The 13,627-nt window shown below is 35.8% G+C and overlaps 1 long non-coding RNA gene across 1 annotated transcript; it reads right to left on the bottom strand.

The window, feature by feature from the left end:
* Window positions 1-3,900: 3,900 nt before the first annotated feature.
* Window positions 3,901-10,259, bottom strand: LOC120858365. The gene is made up of 2 exons (XR_005719847.1): window positions 4,669-10,259; window positions 3,901-4,281 (listed from the first exon to the last, which is right to left on the bottom strand). It is a non-coding gene; the product is annotated as an uncharacterized LOC120858365 (long non-coding RNA).
* Window positions 10,260-13,627: the final 3,368 nt, after the last annotated feature.

Here is a 13,627-nt window from a genome sequence, read left to right as displayed (position 1 = left end):
AGCTGGGATTTGGAGTTGTTTGGGACTTGTTTTCTCGCCTCCTTTTTGGGAGGTGGGGAGTATGTCTTAGACTCCTAAGTGAGTGTAGGAAAGGCTGTGGTTCCAGCAGGCATGACTGAATTTCAGAATTGTTTCTATAACTGGAGGGAGAATTTGCTTGCAGGTATTCCAGGCCATAGCTCTCTGAAAGTTCCTCCCACATGGCTTGCTTAGCTCTTACTTTCATTTTGTATTAAACAAAAAGTCATCTGAGGGCTATTTAATGCTCTGGTTTGTGTGTTCCAATACCAGATAAAAGTTAAACAGATGAACCATTTGGGGGGTAAGGATTGGGAAATCCAAGGCTGCTAAAATGCTTTAAAGTTTCAAAATGGTTTTGTTTTTTTAAACCCATTTTCCATGTTCCAGCAGCTGTGGGTTTTCCCAGGGCTCCCCCTGTGGCTCAAAAGGGAGCTGCTTAATGCTTAACAGATGAGCCAATTGAGTTTTTAAATGCAAAATTAAACTTAAAATGCACAAAGAGCACAGGGGAATCCACAGCCAAGAATAGGCGGAAGGAGGAGCAGGAGCTGCAAGCACTGGGCTGTGGGGAGACACAGCCTCTTCTACTGGAAGCAGCAGCCAGTGTGAGGCGGGTACAGGCACATCCATCTTTTCATCAATCCTCAAGCAGGCTGTAGCTATACTCCATCTTGCCCAGAGTTTTTTCCATAACTGCTTTCTTTAGATTTATTTAAAGAAATAAATAAGATTTATTTATGTATGTCTATTTTTCTTTAGGAATAGGAAAAAAAAAAAAAAAAAGGCGACAAGAGATAAATGTATGGACTCCAGAATACAAGGCAAGTGTGTTTTGATCTCCAACAGGTTTGTTCTGTCAGTGATGGTGAGAAAATTTGGTTCTCTCAGCATTATTTCTCTCCTTTAGATTTCTAGATACTTTGCCTCTGGGACCCCAGACACTCAGCAAATCATCTAGACTCTCTGAACATTCGGCTTTGAGTACAAGGAGCCAGGATGACTGGGGACGTTTGCTGGGACAATTTGCCAAGTTACTGAATGCACTGTTTTATCATTTACCTAAATATTTGACCATAAGAAGCAGTGGATTTGGTGTTTAAAATCAGAAAAAAAAATTGCTAATTTTGAAAAAGTCCTCTTTGATTCAAGACAAACTACTAAACACCCTAAAGAAAAATATCTCCATATTATTGGTGTAAGTGTTTTTATTTAAGAGGGTCCCAACATCAAGACTAAAATTCTGTGGATTACCTTTTTTTTTATTCAATTCAGTTCAGTTCAGTCGCTCAGTCATGTCCAACTCTTCGTGACCCCATGAATTGCAGCATGCCAGGCCTCCCTGTCCAGCACCAACTCCCGGAGTTCACTCACACTCACGTCCATCGAGTCAGTGATGCCATCCAGCCATCTCATCCTCTGTCGTCCCCTTCTCCTCCTGCCCCTAATCCGTCCCAGCATCAGAGTCTTTTCCAATGAGTCAACTCTTCACATGAGGTGATAAAACTGTTGAATTCCCAATTTCGGAAATCTTTCGGGGAGTCAGTTTCATGACTCCAACAAGTTTTTCGTACCAACATGTACATTGGCATTCTTCTAGAATGGGATATGATCCTAGTGAGGCCCATCAGACCATATAACCTCCCAGATTTCTGGCAACTACCTACCAGAAACATGAATTCCTTAGTATGGGAGGTGGGTCACTTGCTGTCTAGTGCATTTTAATTGCATTTAAGGAATATTTATGATAATCTCAAAATTGCTGAGAAATGACAAGCCCATTGGAACACTTACATTGCTCAGATCTTATATTCAGCTTTTAAGCTAGGAAAACACTTTTGAAGAAATAATTCTAGTGGGTAGTAACGAAAAATCCTGTTATCATGCTGGCAAGAACTTCCCAATAGGATACTAAGAAAAGGATGCTAGAGAGTTTCAAGTTCACACTTGATATACCACCAAATCCAGCAATGATTAGTGAAGTAACAAGATTTAACAAGGCTAAAAAAGGACACAGGCATATCACACACACACACACACACACACACACATCTCAATCCTTCTCTAAAGTTGCTATTAAATTACAAATTACATTTCTTGGGTATTTTTACTTCTTTCAAATTCTCAAAGTAAATCTTATTATTTTAGATTTTGAGAGCTCACTCACTTCTTGTTAAAAAGATCAAAACAAACTGAAACAAAACCCCACAATCTAGGCAGCAGACTAGTATTATTTGGTCGCAATCTTCCTTGTAAAACTTGCCAACTCTTGCTTCATAAATATTTTACCTTGATCATTTAAATTTATAGGGTTGATTATAAAAGGGCAACCTCTAAAAACTAGATTCAGGGTGAATAGTCCTACCCGTATTTGTGTATTGAGAGGTTTATACCTCTTAGGTAATCAGATTCACTTGACTACATTGACTACACCCAGTCTTGTCAGTTAGCCTGAAGGAAAGATACTGATGAGGTTGGGCTCCTGTGAAAGCAATCATATGGTTAATTGCTTTAGTGTGAACCTAGCCATTGTGATTAAAGCCTAGGACTTGTGTTTAGGTAGAGCAGAGCGTCCATGCTTCAAGGCAACTCCTTGGCAGATCTAGTCCTCTCCAAGCCTTGAGAAAATGTGCTGGGACATCAGTATATTTCCCCAAGGACTTACAGTGTTTGGGGGATCATTCAATCATTAGATCATATTCAAAGAAGCTGGGTTAATTTGAATAGGTAATCATTGGATCACAGATATTTGTTACCTCTTTCAAAGTGTGACCATCAGAATGCAGATTTAAATAAATAAGACTACATTCAAAACTTAACGTATTATGTGCTGGAATTTAATGTGAATTCTGCTCATCCCCAAAGCATCTTATACCTGTCATCTAATGATTATATATACCTGTATACTACTACTGGTGGACTTTTCATGAACATAAAAAGACGATCTGCTCTGCTTTTTAATAAAATGCTATGGATTATCTTTTCCAAATACCAATTTTAGTAATTTCTTATAGAATTTAACTAACAATATTTAGGCCATATGTTAATATGGCCTAACATACACACGTGTGTGAATACATACGTAGATTAAATTTAATGCACAGAACATTTTCAAACTTAAAATTTTTTTTCTCTTTTTGCAAAATTACATAGAATCAAATCAATATTTTTTCCTCTGCAGTGAAAGCCTGGCTTCAGAGTTCACTTTTATAGAGAAACTGTAAAGTATTAAGCAAGTAGAATATGAGCTTTTTCTTTTTCTTTTTTTTTAATTACCCAACATACTTCTGGAGCTTTCACAATCAGAGATTTACATGAATTGATGCATTAAAAAAGAAAAAAGAAAAAACAGCTATCTATGTTCCAGCAATTCAAATCCAAAACCATTTTGAGTGGATTTTTAATATACTCAAGGGAGTCACACAAGGGTAATTGATGATGACTTTGAATTACCTGCATCTTATTTATTTTAAAATCTATTCCCTGATCTGTTACCATATTATGGATAATAACATCATTCTGCCAGTTGTAAAACAGAGTTTTAAAACAATGGAATTTTACTAATTTAACTGTATCTATTGCCTTTCTATAACCTCATAAGAAGGGGTTCCTGTATATATAAGGTATTTTAGAAATCCTACTTTCTCAGGAATAGCAGCAGTTATTAAGACTTACCATTTTAAAAAATGCAAATGCAAAAAAGGGGACATATTATGGTATAGGTATAGGGCTACCTCATCATTTCGTATTGTTCTCCAAATAGTTGCCTTCATTTTCAGGGTGGATCTCTGAATGTTAAGAGGGGATGCATAATGTGCAGAAGCTGGGAACACAGCCATGTTCGGCACATAGATTCTTTGTAGGAAAAAATGTTACACAAGACATGCTGCATCCAGAGCTTTATTTGAAAACTGAAATCTTATTTTTTGACCAGCTTGACTCAATATTTCCTAACATTGGAAGAAATTTGCTCCTAAAAGGGTTAAATATTAAAATCAAATGGAAAGTAATAGAAACACATAACCTCTATTCCCCAATGCAAAAATCAAATATGCAAATATGAAAATGAGGGGACTCTGCTTCTTCCTCTTACACAACTGATTAAATTGTCACTGCTGGAGATTACATGGGGTTTTATTCCCCTTACAGCCATATTCAATTGGACAGACTGGAAAATATATTGCCACAGACGAGCCCCACCACCTGGGTACACTGTGCTTCCAGTTGCCTGTAGAGGTCTTGTCCAAAACTTTGCAGCCACCCCTTTAAAAAAAAGAAAAGTATGAGATATGATCATTCATGATAGCCTGGATGATCTCTGAAGTCCTTTCCAACTTGGAGATTCCAATAAAACAAAAACCCCTCCTCCTATTTACAGATACTAGCCTGCAGTTTAATTCCCATGTAACAAAGCCTTCCTTTTTCTATTGATCCTAAAGCCACTTCATTCATTTTGCATGAGATTTTCATTTTTCAAAAATATCAGAAGCTCTTCTCTTTCTGTGTTTGCCCTTTATTTCCTACCTGATGGATACATTCATTTCCTGACTTATCAGTTTTGACACAGAGCCTGCTCCCATCCCCAATGTTTCCTTCCAGGTGGAAATCTTTGATAGCTGCAAAAATTGGACATAGAAACAGAAGGATTACCTTTGGTTCTCTAACGTCTTCCCACGATTTGGAAATGGTTCTCGCAGTCTGTCTGGATGTAGTAGAAGTTAGTACTCAGATGATGTCGCCTGTCTGTGTCACTCGGCACTGCGGGCTGAGTAGAGAACTGCCTCCAGCTGCAGTCTAGGGCCTCAGTATTAAGGACACACAGAACTACTTTGTTAATGAGATCGTTTCTCTGGTGCATAGAGATGTAGCCCTAAGGACAGAGATTTAACAATCAAAAAAAGGTGGTAGGGTGATGTTTTTGAATTGGAACGTTCAAGAGAAAAATAACAGAAAAAAAAAAAAAAAACATTGTAAGCAGATGCTTTCTTGTAAGAAAAAGTGAACAGGAACATCTATTTGCCTTTAGATTTGTGGTAGAGTTACATGTGTTACTTTGCTATAGAAGTGAGGAATCGATCCCCAGAGAATTTTTAGATGGCTTGTTGTGTGGCTGGAGATATTTTTGTTGCTCTTGTTATTTTATCCATTCAGCCAAATGACACTTATAAAGATTTTTAACTAATTAAGATCTCTGTTGTATCTGTTGATATAACTGCAATTTGAAAAATTTATCTTCTCTGATTGGATGAATGAGTAAACAATAAATGTCTCACTTCTAGTATCCAGATGGGTAAAATTTATAGTGAAATCAAGTGATGTCTCCCTGCCCCAATCCCAGAATTCCATATGCATTTTAAAACACAGACATATATTATGCTTAAATACATTCTGTTTTAACTTGAGAATTAAAAAAAAAAATCATTGCTTTCTCTCACTAGTATGCCTTTTTCTTTGAGTAAATCAGGCTCAATTCAGGTATCTTTCGCTGTCAAAATTAAATGCACAGTTGTGTGTATTCCACTAGCTTGAACATACTCACACTTCAAACTTTTCTTCTCTGTTTTCTTTTTTTCCTGTCTTTCCCATGTTTCTTTGTTTTTCTATTCTTTTCTATTCTAGGCTTCCCAGAGTTTTTGTTTTATCATACTGTTCTCTTCACATTACTCAACTGCTTTTTGATAAAAGTTCCATATTTGATCTAATTTTCTTGGTTTTAATTTCCCTATAGTTTTATATTGTTGCCTTTTTTTTCTTTTTCTCTTCTCATTGTGCTCTTTTTCCCCCTGAAAACACCATTCCAAAACTCAGAAGAGTCAGAATATAGATAAACTTTGCTATTGAGTCTTACATTTTCCTATCTTGGTTCAATACCATCCTTATTCCCTCAATCACTTTTATTGACCATTTTTAATCTTTATAGCTTATCCTTCTGTTTCATTTTTCCCTTGATGCCTTAATTTCCCAGGCTTCTGGTCTCACTAAAATGTAATAACCATTTATTCAACCCTTAATATAAGTACTGCCTTCCTTGCAACTCTTACTACAACACTGTGAGGTAGGTTTTTATCTCCATCTGATACAAGGAAAGACAGAGGCCTAAGGATTAAAGTACTGCCTTAGGGCCACACAATAACTGTGATATCAAGTATTTGTTCCTAGAACCATCAGGCACCAAATCACCTTCTTTTTCAACTAAATCCTATTGAGACAAAAAAATCAAAAGTATGTTTGTTTTGAAATTCTGCTATGTACAGGGGAAAATATATACATGCTTACTTCATTATTTGTATGTACTTATATCTGAAATTATTAAGTAGTAATTTACTCCTTATATCTTCCTTTTGATAACACTATGTAGTTTTCTTTGTGATTTCAGAAAAAGAAGCTCTAAACCCAAATTACTATCTTCAACAAAATTTTTAACTAAAACTACGTCCAAGTCTTCTTTGTACATATCTCAGTTTATTAACACACAGTTGTAAATGTAAACAGTAAAAGCAAGTTCTTATTAGTAAAATAAATAAGAAATGACAGCTCTAGAAGCATTAAGTGATTGTGTTGTCTGCAAACCCATTGCTTTACCATATCAGCCTTTCCAGTAATGACATCAGTGATCAAATATGTTTTTACAGTTGTCAAATAGTGGATCAGACATTTAATTCCAGCTTGCTTGCAACTGCTTTTCCCCATCTTCCCTTCCCTGTATTATATTTGCCTTTTGAGAGAATTATGTATTCCTTTATATTCTTCATTCAGATTTAGAAACTCTCATACTTCTTGCTATGATAATGGGATGTAGGTAATATTCTCAAAGCAGGTCAGTTTGCAAGTTCCATAAAGCTACCATTTAATCATTGCCACCTCCTTCATCTTATTCTTGCAAAGATATTATAAATATGTATATATACACACACATATATATACTTTTAAGAAGCACTTATATTTGATATTCCATTCGAAGTCTCTAATTTGCTGCAGCTATTGCCATGAAAATAGTTATATTTCTAGACTTTGGACAAGAGCTTAATAAAATTCTCTTTGATGAATTACAGTCCTGAAAGCTGTTCTTTCACTAAGCTGCAATTAATATTGGTACCTAGCAGTCTCCTGAGGAATAGCAGAAATAACAAAGTTAGCAACTAGCAGACCTGAAATAGCTACAGAGTGTTTTGACCACAAAGATAGAATAACAGTAATGCAGTAATTAAGAGAAGAGACTGGGAAGTAAGAGAAACTTGACCTTGAACTTTAGCTCTACCATTGGTACCATTATGGCTTAGGCAGGTTACCTCATTTTTCTCAACCTCAGTTTCTTTATCTGTCAAATGGGGATAATAACGCCCAAACCTCCAAGGGCTATCAGAAAAATTTAATCAGGTAATGCACATAGAGCATGCATGACAAAGTCTGGTGTTTAGTAAGTCCAGCATAAAAGACAGCTGATAGTGTTATCATCACTACACAGGAACTGAAAACTGACTTCCACTTTTTCTCTCAGCACCATGTGCTGAACCAATCGGTCATTGATCCAGCTTATGAGTAGTCTTTGAGGTCTGAATATTTTCTTATTACTGTTTCTCCCACACTAATAATAACTTTGTATATAAGATCAAGATAAAACATGAACTAAATGAAACATTAATAAGCCAGCACTTCAGCATATATCATAGTGTGTGGAGTTCATATCTATTGGTAAGTATTTGAGTATAGTCCATATAAGGCTCTCATGTTGCTATGTCAACTTTTATTGGTATTTAATTTCCCGAATAAAAATTCCCAAGATTAAACCTAATGTCTGGCAGATAGAAAATACTCAATAAATTACTGGTAAAATGAGCTGAACTGAACCTATACATCTTATCAGCCTTAGGAAAAACCTAAATTCATTAAAGGTAAGCTTTATTCATTCATTTGTACAAACATAGATACCTTCATTCACTCAATAAAGCAGTTGTTATGGGTCTACAATATGATAGGCACTGCTCCCAAAATAATCCTGCCAAGGGCACAGGCCATTTCTTTCTTTACATAACTCTATCCTGTATACGTAGCACAACGTGTGGCATATGAGAGGTGTTCAAGAAACATTTGCTGAATCAACAAATTCTATTTTTGGACAGATTGTCTTTCAAGACACATAGGAACAGCCTGAAGAACTGCATGATGAAAACAAAAACAACAAGCCAATAGTAATAAGATCCATCTTTCATGATTACTTACCAGGCTAAGAGTAATCAGAGCTTAAAAGTTTGCTTCAAAGTTTCACTACTATAAGCCAGTATGTTTTCAATGGCGTCTGTCAGAGTTTTCCTAACAACAGTTTCCTAATCAACAGTTTTCCCTTGAAATTTAAAAAAAAGGTAAAATATATATATATAGTGAGAGCTATAAACAGCAATATTAAATATACATTACTAGGAAATAAGGATAGATTAGCAAATCTAATTACTGCTAGTAGGAAAGGTCCAGGTATATCAAATTTATTGGAAGTCCCTAAGAAGTAGTATATTTTGGTGAGAATCATAGAACTTCATTAGCTTAGATATCAGACTCTCACTCTGATTTTTACAGATGAAAAAGTAAGACTCCAAAGAAGTTCAGAGAACCACCCAAGGTACTTGGAGCCAGAACAAAGTTCCTGATCTCTGATATTTAAGAAAATAAATGATCTCACCACTATATCACAAGACCTATTAACAGTTATAAATGCTAACATGGATAATTCCATGATAGTGACACTTTAAATTACCTGTTAGACCTTGAAAATACTAACCATAAGCAGAAAATGTGCAATAAAATATTCAATATGCTGTTGGTGTTGTTTTCTGTAAAAAAGGTTTAAAAATAATAGAAACTTCAGTTGTTCAAGCATAATGTACTTCTATTCAATTGAGTCCCTAAATCCAGATTAAGAGCAGAGTAAGTTCCAATGGGCATGCCTTTTTTCCCCCTAGCCATTCATATTGAATTTTAAATTCACATTAGCAACCGCCTATACAATATGGGTGGGGTGGGGAGAAGGAGGGAGTAAGATTAGGGGTGGTGTTGAACAAGTTTGTGAATAGACATTTGCAATTTAATCTTGGAAGATGAGACTTTTGCAGGGTTCCTACGTCTAAAACATCACACAAATTTGCCTGCAAGTAGTGATTTGAAAGCATTAAGAAATATTCAAACTTGGAAACTAGTCTTTACAAAGTAATCATCCAAACAGTAACAAAAAAAAGTTATGATCAGTTCTATAGTAAATTTGTTCATTTGGAAGAAAATGGCACAGCTTTGGGGATGCTATGTATTTATAATATTGCTATACAAAAGAAACAAGGGGCAGTTATGTTAATTTCACAGAAAGTGATCACGTGGGAGAGGAATAATTAAGCTTTCATTCCTAACTATATAGTCTTTACTTTGCTATTTAACTGGATGGCATAAACATTCTTGAGAAATGAATCTATCTGTATAATCTTCTATAACATAACTGTGAAAAGTGACCTGGGAGCACCAGGATTGAGGCTTTAAAATGAATGAATAACCATGTGTAATTATTTCTTTGGGATTTATAACAACATTCTTGCTGTTAACAAATATAAATGTAACATTTACTAGGAAATAAGAGACTGCAGACGGAAATAAACAAACCTAGGATGTAGTTCATCTAAGTAAACACTGAGGTTATAAACCTTCAAACTCAAATATCAAGAGCCCTGCAAATTAATGCTACACACAATAGACCCTTTGGAAGCTAACTTAATCCACCCCCCTTAATCTACATGAGGGCCCTGCATAACAATGCAGGAGCTGGGTTTCCATTAAGAGTTTCCTCTGCAGGCTGTCAGCTGTTTGAAGAAATAACAATTTCCTAGGAATGAAAGCTTTTTCAGAAGGTTCCCACTGATGTGTAATAAAAGTGACTTTCCTTTTTTTTTTCCTTCTACTCCTTCCTTTTTTTTCCACCCTTCAGATGTAACTTTGTAGGGAGAAAAGGGGTGGACTAAGGCCATAGGCCCCCTACTAGTTTACCTTACTGGATTATCAGTGCAGGTGTTAATATAATTGAAGGTGTGGTAGCAGATACAAGCCCCTAATAGCTTTTCCTATATGGAGATTACCTAGGTAGAGAATGCCAGAGTACCTGAAGAATAGGCAAGTGAGTACCTTATTAACATATCACCATTCAGCGGCAGCTGCATATCTGGAAGAAGAAGAAGAAGAAAAAAAAAACCTTTAAAGAGCCTATTCATCTATGTTAATGGGCCCATTGCACAGCACATTGTGTGAGAAATTAAGTCTCTGGCTGTGAACTTCCTGTGCTGTGCAAGCTGCCTTGACTCTTTTTTATTGCTTCAGTGTTATTATCTCCTCCTGGAAATAAAAACAATAATGTTCTCACATTTGAGAAGCCAAAACATTCTGAGATAACAAACTGGAGTTGCTGGTTGAAAGTTTCTTTTGTTTCCCTTATTAAGTGAAAAAATATGTATTGAAATTAAAGCAACCCCCAAATTTACATCAAAGCACATCAAATTAACTGAGCTGCCCAGAGAATGACAAAGTTTTTCTTCTCTCTCTTTTCTCGTGAAATATAGTTAAATTGCTTTCCTGGTTATGGTTCCTTTACTAGAATTAATTTTTGATGACAAAATATGTTAACGTATTCAAATTAGACATGATTTTTTTCATGTAAAACTGGCAAAAGACCTGCCTTACTCCTAAAAGATAAGTATAATACCTATTGGAAAAATTAAAATAATGGTATTTATCCTCAACAAACAATTTTAATTTCAAGACAAGCTTGGTCAACACTTCAAACATGACCATGGAAAAGTGAATCTAAGATGAATCCTCCTTTGAGTCTACATGTATGCCTAAAATGTTTGTTCCTGTCTTTTTCTTGACTGCTGCAAGACCACCATGTAAAGCAATATACACTTGGCATAAAGACAAATCCTCTTCAAATGAACAGGACACATTTCCACCGTTCTGTGTACACGTTACATTATCACCGTCACCATGATCATCATTAACAACCTCATCATAAAATAAAGAGCTAATGATCAATACTACTTGATTACAATCAATTAACAGAGAATTTCCCAGTGTGATTTAAAAATAACTAATTTCTTTCAGATTTGAGACTTTTTCAAATTAACCTAATATGGTTTACTATGTGGTAGGTTTAATGAGTATGGAAGACAATAAAATACTGTAATTCAGTCCGTGGCTTCATTGTGCCAATGGCCTTTCTGTCTCCACCAGCACAATTGGTCTGGACAGAATTGTTATAAATAATTATTGTCTGCTTGTTTCTAGGTTTAGCTGTCATAAATCTTTGCTTTAAGAATATAGCAAATCAGTCAAAGATGAAATGTAAATTTGCATACATCCAAAATGGATATAGGAACCACACAGAGTTCATCAAGGAAATTCTTAGGGTGTTAAAGACTAGATTGTTTGTTAGATTTGGTTTCTTTTCTTAAAAAATAAGTAAATAAAATTTGTAAAAGAGAAAATAGTCAAATAGATCCTTCTGTGAAGGATATGATGGCAGAGATGATCATTCTGTACAGTAAAATCGGCATTGATATTTGAAATAATGTGCACCATCAAGCTTTTTCCCCAAGGATGGGCAAATTTTCCAAATTACTGCTTAGTAAGTGGGCTTCCCTGTTAACTCAGTGATAAAGAACCTACCTGCCAATGCAAAAGATGTGGGTTTGATTCCTGGGTCAGTAAGATACCTTGGAGAAAGAAATGGTAACCCATTCCCAGATATTCTTGCTTGAGAAATCCCATGGACAGAGGAGCTTGGCAGACTACAGTCAATGGGATCACAAAAGAGCTGGATATGACTTAGCAACAGAGCATGCATGCAATATATTTATTTGAAGCATTTGTAAGAGATGAATCTATTGCTGCTCTGGACTCAGTTGCTTGAGTCCCAGTGTGATGTCTATAAAAGGAACATTTGATAGACTTTGGGAGGGACTGCTGCCTTTCTTGGAGAAGGAAATGGCAACCCACTCCAGTGTTCTTGCCTGGAGAATCCCAGGGACGTGGGAGCCTGGTGGGCCGCCGTCTATGGGGTCGCAGAGAGTCAGACACGACTGAAGTGACTTAGCAGCAGCAGCAGCTGCCTTTCTAGTGGCTTCCTAAAGAGAAGACCTAAGAGTGCAGTAGAATAAAACTTGACTAGCCACTCCTTGCTTAACTAGTTTATATTTCATGTTGCTTCATATAGACTACTAGATAAAAATACATTTTTTTCTGGCTCGAGTTGCCTCTTTCAGATTTTGCTATTTAGAAACCCCCTCTTTTGTAAGGTATCTGTTAGAAAATGAACATTTTCTACACAAAATACCCTCTAATTTGGCAGGGGGGCCTAACATTTTATGTAGTTTTAATCTGTTGTTGGGGGTACTGAAATACCAAGGAAGAGCTGAACAGTACTATTTTCTACATTATGGTAGCAAGTGATATCTCAGAAATCATGGAGACCAGTAATATAAAGAAGGGCTAAAAAAAAAATTGAACTACGTTCCTTAAAATAATTCAGATTGATGGGTCATTCACAGTCCTGTTAACACATAACAACTGTATGCTCCAGGTAATTGGGATGACATTGTTGCCAGCATAAAAGTGACATCAGAACCTATTTTCATTGGCATTGGATCTGCCAGCCCTGTCACCTCTGACTGCCTGGTCCCACATCTATTAACCCTATTGATTGGGAGTCCTGCTGAGCCTCACCAGAAAACTGCTCGCTGCTGAAAGCTGGAGTGGATCAATCCTGAACCATGAACAAGAATTCAATAATATAACACAGTATGACGTTTAACCATTAAGTATTCCTTAAAGTAAATCAAATTACGGACCTTGCCATAATGAAGATCTTTTAAGATTTTGAGAAGTCAATTGATTCCAAGTCCCCAAAAGTCTAGAAGGGGCATCAGGCTGTGACAAGAGATACCTTATTTTCCTCTGTTGTGACCTAATTAATTGAATAATAAGAAGGGCTGAGTTTGTGTAACCAAGATGGCTATCACCTGTAAATAAGTAGCTTAAAATATTGTTATTTTCATAACAAAATGGAACTTTATGCAGATTTGCAGTGGAAAATATCACAGTACAAAGAAAAACTTTTTCCTCCATAGCTACTAAAATAAATTTACTTATTAGTTGTTTTTAACAGACTACTGAGTTTTCTAAAGTTTTTGGGAAATTTGCCACCTTTCTCAAATTCATAGTTAATAGAGAAGATAGATGGAGAGGTTCAGAACTTCGCATCTCTCTACAAAGAGAGAAAGGATCTATGTTTATGCCAATGATTTTAATGGACTAAGCTACAAGTTTATTTATATTTAAATGTAATTGAATTTCTTCAGAATTTGATTCCCATCTTTCCAGATATTATATCCTTTGGGTTTTGTTTCTGCCCAATACCCTGAATCTAAGCATCAAAAAAAAAGCTTCTCTTCCGAAAAACCACCAGTGAGATTTTTCACTTGTAAACTCAGGAATCTTACAGGACCAACCTCAAAGTCCTAAATTCACAAAAATATAGATAGATTAGATAGATATATGGATAGATCAGTATTTACATATAAATAGA

Source organism: Oryx dammah, unplaced genomic scaffold (genome assembly GCF_014754425.2).
Source record: "Oryx dammah isolate SB20612 unplaced genomic scaffold, SCBI_Odam_1.1 HiC_scaffold_2, whole genome shotgun sequence".
NCBI lineage: Eukaryota > Metazoa > Chordata > Mammalia > Artiodactyla > Bovidae > Oryx > Oryx dammah.
Note: the sequence above shows the minus strand (reverse complement) of the source record. Positions and strands in the feature narration are given on the sequence as shown.